This window comes from Mus pahari, chromosome 16 (assembly GCF_900095145.1).
Source record: "Mus pahari chromosome 16, PAHARI_EIJ_v1.1, whole genome shotgun sequence".
In the NCBI taxonomy this organism is placed as follows: domain Eukaryota; kingdom Metazoa; phylum Chordata; class Mammalia; order Rodentia; family Muridae; genus Mus; species Mus pahari.
Genome location: NC_034605.1, coordinates 41,178,759 through 41,184,912, shown reverse-complemented (window position 1 = coordinate 41,184,912; position 6,154 = coordinate 41,178,759).

The following is a 6,154-nucleotide window of genomic DNA, read 5'->3' as shown; positions in this document are numbered from 1 at the left end:
GAAGACCATCGTTATAATGATGTTATAATTTACTCGGGCTTGTGGTATGCTAATACAATGTATTTTATGGTACATCACATTTCCAAAGCAAAAAATTTGAAAAAAAAAAAAAAAAAAAAAAGAGGTCTTATCAACCGATAAGGACCGAAGATGAAGTGCCACATAGAATCATTCTTAAAAATGGAAATTATATACAAAGCTTAGGGTGCTAACTGCTGAACCAAATGTTCTTGGCTAGATGAGAAGTGTCCGTCTTTATCTCGAGGTCAGAAATCTCTTTGTTAACATGCATTCCTATGAGGAGTCATATTGGATATCAGCATGGGCCAGCCCACAGGCTCACCGCTAGACACACAGAGGTTGGTGAGATGCAGCCAGCCCTTGCCCTGTCGGAAATCAAAATCGGCTTTAGGAAAGAGATCACAAGAGTGTATGCTATGATTTTCATAGAACCATGAGGGTCCAGTAAGGGGCTGAAAGGTCCTGTTTCTTACAACCAGGTTTGTGGGGTTTGTTGTTGGTTTGTTCGTTGGTTTTGATTTTTCGAGACAGGGTTTCTCTGTGTAGCCCTGGCTGTCTGGAACTCACTCTGAAGATCGGCCTGCTGATCTCAGAGCTCCTGCTGACCCCTCCCCCCCAGTACTGGAAGGAAAGGTATGCACCACCACTGCCTGGCTTACAACTGGGTTTGAAAAGCACCAGATTTAGCATCTGGAAGACTTCATTGCTGGGCTGACCGAGGTCAGCTATTTTTTTCCCTGCCACTTGTAGATAGCTTCCCATGTAGTGACAGAGACAGTTTCCTGACAGGCAACCTTGTCTCTGGTTAACCTTAGAAATGACCTTGCATCTAGGAGAGACCTCGGCCTTATCCTGAGCAGATGTAAAACCCTAAACAGAACACCTTGATTTCAATGAGGTTAACAGGAACCATTCGCTGGCTCAGAATCCTACAGGTGCCCTTATTATCTCTTTGCAGTAAGTAACACGCTTTTGTTCCAAAACCATTTCCAGCCCTGAGTTCAAAATGGCCAGTTTGCCTGCTAGAGAAAGAGTATTTCAATAAATTAGAACAGACAAAAACTTAGACTAAAAGTTTGTCCAATAAAGAAAATGATCTATTAAATTGGCAGAGAATGTTTTAGTTATAGAGTATGTAGTTCTGGGGAGAAGCACTTGTCTGGCACATTTGACTCTGGGCTTGATTTAGCACACTACAAGTGTGTATGTGTGTGTGTGTGTGTGTGTGTGTGTGTGTGTGTAAAACATAAGTACATACAACCTTTCCTACTTTTCAGAGGTTTCATTGAGGAAAGCATTTTGATAAAGCAAATAAAATCTATTTAAACCCAAACTATCTTTATTTTTATTGGCTTAGGTTTTCCGATTAACAGGAGAATTTTTGTTTTCTGTGACTTTTGTCTGTTGGCTTTTTGTTTTGTTGCCAAGGAAGGTGGCATACTTGGTAAAAATTTAATGTCCAAGAAAAACATTTCAAATACATTTTCTACTGCAGTAATGAAATTCTCACACACTCTTTCTGCCCTTTGTCTTGGGTTTCAACCTGGTAGTAGCTGATACATTGTGTTGATCTTCATGGAGTCTGTTTGGGTGATAAAAATCTCCTCATGTGAAATCTTGTGAAGGCAGCCAGCAGTAGAAACATCATGATGGGATTAGGCGTAGAGCAGAGGCAGTCTTGGTCTTACCCATCATTCCTAGGCCTCCGCTGAGGCTCTGACCTAAGAGTTTCACCCCAGCATAAGTGTCATGTAAACTGAGCCCACATTTTAATAGAAGAAAGCAGTGAGACCCAGACACATCAGGCACTTCTCTGAGTTACCTGATATTTTGAATATCAGAATTCTGTCTGTTTCTAATCTTGTGTCACTATGCCAAAATTCCTGTCTAGTCAGGCATGAAAGAACACATTTCTGAGCACGATAGCATATCCCCTGAACCCAGGAAAGCGTTCTATTAATTCTTATTTCCCTAAACTAAGTAAATGGGGTATCTGGATACATAATGATAATAAAGTGATGTGCGTGCTTCTGAGGTCACACAGAGCAGAGGTATTATTATATCTAGTCTTAGGCCTGTTTTTCTTGGCGATCTCAAGTCATAAAGCCTGAACAGACAGAGCTCTGTGACACCCCTTCCCCCCTTCCACTTTCAATAAACACAGATTGGGGGAAAAAGGGCCTCTATGCTGAAATGTACAGAATTTTTGTCATTATTTTTTATAAGTATCATTATTGTTTCATTATATTGGGTATTATACGTAACTTGAGATTACTTAAACTATGCAAGGGACTTAAGCATCTGTGCATTTTGCTATCTGAGGAGAACCCTAACATTAATTCCTGGCTATTACAGACACTGTATTTATTTCTTTGTGTGTGTGCGTGTGTGTGTGTGTGTGTGTGAGAGAGAGAGAGAGAGAGAGAGAGAGAGAGAGAGAGAGATGCTTGTTAATATCAGAAGATAACATCGGGCATCAGTCTTTATTGACTTCCATGTCTGTGGAAGGGACTATTGCCATTTGCCACTACTGATCTGGCCAGCGATCCTCCAGGGGCATCCTCCTGTCTTTGCTTTCCCATCTCACTATGGAAATGTTGGAATCGCAGACACACACTAGTGCACCCAACTTTCACGTGGGTTTCAAGAGTTTGACAAGTGCTTTTTGACAGCCGAGCCATCTTCCTGCCTCCTTTGCGTGGTTTGGTTTTGAATATTGTCTTCATTGTTCAGAAGAAGTAAAATTGGAGGTCTGCATCCTAAACAACAGAGATTCAGGTTTGAAGTCATAATCTAGTTTCAACGTCCTAGATAGTCACAAATACCCAACATACAAGTCTCCAGTCGCCACACCATTATCCTAAAGTACACAGTGATACTATGCACTCCCACCCCCACCTCCCACCCCCACCCCCACCGCAAAAACACTGGCATCTGGGAGACCAAAGAATGAGGAAAATGGCCAAATCCGACTATTTTGACACTGAAAGCAGGAGACCAAAATAAGAACAATCAACCAACCCAAGAAGTGAGCGTCTAAATATCTCAGCTGGGGGTGGGGCAGCATTGCAACTGAGGCGCCTAACCTAGGGTCCTGAGAATTTTCCCCAGGAAGGAAACCCCACGCAAAAGTCACTGCCTAAATTTCCAACCTGTGAGCCAAGCAGCAAACCCCAGTTAGAGTCAAGAACCCAATTAGCAAATCAGTCATCTTAGATAAACCTGAACTTTTCTTCCTGATTATAAAAGCGTGTGAGTTCCTGTACACATCAGTGGAGAGAGGGCTAAGGAATTCATCTATAATTATGTCAACCCCACCGCCACTCCTCGCCCTCCATCTATCTCCCCTCCCCCTCACCCCCCCTCCCGCCACCTGCGTTTTAGTGACTGTTTTTGTTTTGTTTCCTTTTGTTTTTGGACTCTGGGCTTGTTTGGTTAATGTTTAAGGCTCTTTGTAAATGGCCCAGCACACATCTCAGCACCTCCCGTGGAATTGATGAATTCACCTTAGTTCTAGAATTTTTTCATCTCCATTTTAAGTAGGTGTCACTCTTGATGGAAACCAAGGAGTGGGAAGGTGGGGAGCAATGACTTAGTGGAAAGCAGTTACAGCCATTATCACTATCCTGAGGAATGCGGACATTTCCTTGTAAGGTTCCCAAGAGCCCTGAGCTCTCGGCCAGCCGGCGCGTAAGGCCGCAGATGTCAGAGAGCGAATTACTTTTGCTGTAGGAAAGATCCCTACCTGTAGAGAGCTGAGCTACCTCTGGCTTCCTGGCAATTTAAGTGAGCTTATGCCTTCCTTTCAACACGTGGGGGCGGAGGGGGGGGGATGCTCGAATCACGGGGAGAGCTCAAAGGATGGTTTCTGTAGCCTGCATTTAGCTTCCTTCACTTTGTGCGATGTCTACACGCTTGCAGGATTTCACTCTGAAACATCTAAGCCAAACTGTTAGAAGAGAGACACACTTCAAACACAGGAACAGCTAAGCACGTTGTATGCAGGCTCCACAAACTGGTGAATCAGTTTTGTCTTACAAAGGTGGGTGTCTAGAGGGACACGTCATTCTCGCCAAACCAGCCTGACCGCTCCTGTCTTTTTAACTACTTAGCAGTTTGGCTTCAAGTGGACTGGAACAAAGCGTCCTTTCCCACCACGGAACCTAGAAGAAACGTCATTTGTCCTCGCCCCCAAACCTTTGACTGCGCTTTACTAAATAGGGGGAAAAAAGATGTTCGAGGCTTTAATGTGTGTGGGGGGAGGGGGGCTCCTGTCTTAAAAAAAAGTCAATGTTCCTGTTTACTTCCCTGGAAAATGTAATATACAAATGGACATGTTTGAAAGTTTTCTTTTTAACTATAAAGGAACTCGACTTTAAAGAGGAGGTTACATTAATATAAAACATTTTTATTTCAGTTATTATTACAAATAAATATTTTTTAATTTTTTATTAGATATTTTCTTTATTTACATTTCAAATGTTAACCCCTTTCCTAGTTTCCCCTCTGAAAATCCCCTATCCCCTCCTTCTTCCCCCTGCTCCCCAATCCACCCACTCCTGCTTCCTGACCCTGGCATTCTCCTGTCCTGGGGCACAGAACTTTCACAGGACCAAGGACCTCTCCTCCCATTGCTGACCTACTAGGCCATCCTCTGCTACCTATGCAGCTAGAGCCATGAGTCCCACCATGTGTTTTCTTTGATTGATGGTTTAGTTCCAGGGAGCTCTGGGGATACTGGTTAGTTCATATTGTTGTTCCTCCTAATTACAAATAAATATTAAGGAAATGAGTACATATTTATTTGAATGAAAGAAAGCCAAATGGAACATGTCTTTAATCAACAACATGTATGTACATACAACTTGTATGATGTGCGTTTGTGTGTGAATTTGGTTGTGTGCGCATGTTCGTTTGTGTGAATGCAGATGCTCATACACCAGGCACATACGTAGAGGTTTGAGGACAAAGCCTCGCTGCCCAGCTTTGTTTAAGCCGGGTCTCTTGCTCACAGATGCTGGCCTGAGAGCTTCTGAGGCAATGGCGATACGTATGGGTCTGGGGATCCCTACTTGGGCCCTCATGCCCGCTCTATAAATGCCCTTGGTGATACTAAGTACAACCATCACCGCCATCTACTCCTGAACTTAGTCATCATTTCGAACTGAAACTCCATTAAGTACTAACTCCTTGTCCCTTCCTCCACACCACCCCTGACCCTACTGTCCTGACCCTGTGAATCTGATAGCCCTAGAGATCATCTGAGAGTAGAACCACACAGTCTTTGTTCATGTCTGGAATAGTTCCCAAGCAAGATCCTTCGGGGTTTATCCATGCCACGGCATGTACCGGAATTTCCTTCCTTCTTAAGGCTAAATAATATTCCATTGTGTGGACACACCGCATCTTCTTAGTCTGCTCATCCATTGGCAAGCCTCCGGATGGCTTCCATCTACTGTAAACAACGCTGGCGGATGATTTTATGTAGTGAGTTTATCATAATCCTTTCCTGTTACAACCTCCCCATCCCATGCAGTTGTAACCACCACCCCCTCCGCCCTTTGCTTAGCTGCCTGTTATCATCAGCTCACCCCAAGCTCCTCTCTAGTTGAGCAATTATCTTCCCAATGCGAGCTCTCAGTTATTCCATTTCATTGCTTGAAGAAAGCAGCTGAAAGCAGCATTGGCTTGTCCTCAAATGAGCCGGCTGCTCTAGAAACAAGCCCCTTAGCTTGAGTGAGATTCATCCTTTATCTAGCTGATCTCTGCCAGGTGTGAGCCGTGGGCCTGGGGCTTTTCTTATGGTCACTTTTGCCCTCCTTTTGGAGCCACACCTCTTCCAGAATCTCAACCAAGTATGAGTGCACAAAAAGGTCCATAAGTTTCCTTATTCCAGCATTCACTTCAATTGATTGTTTGGCCAGATATGGAATGCCAACCTGAAAACAGTTGTCCCTCATATTGTGGGGAAAATTAATCTTATTTCTTTTTTTTTAATTGATTGTAGAATGCTGTTGAAAGGCAGACTAACCGGGGCAATGGTGTTGCATGCCTTTAGTTCCAGCACTTGAGAGACAGGTGGACTTCTGTGAGTTCGAGGCCAGCCTGATCTACAGAGTGAGCTCCAGGACAG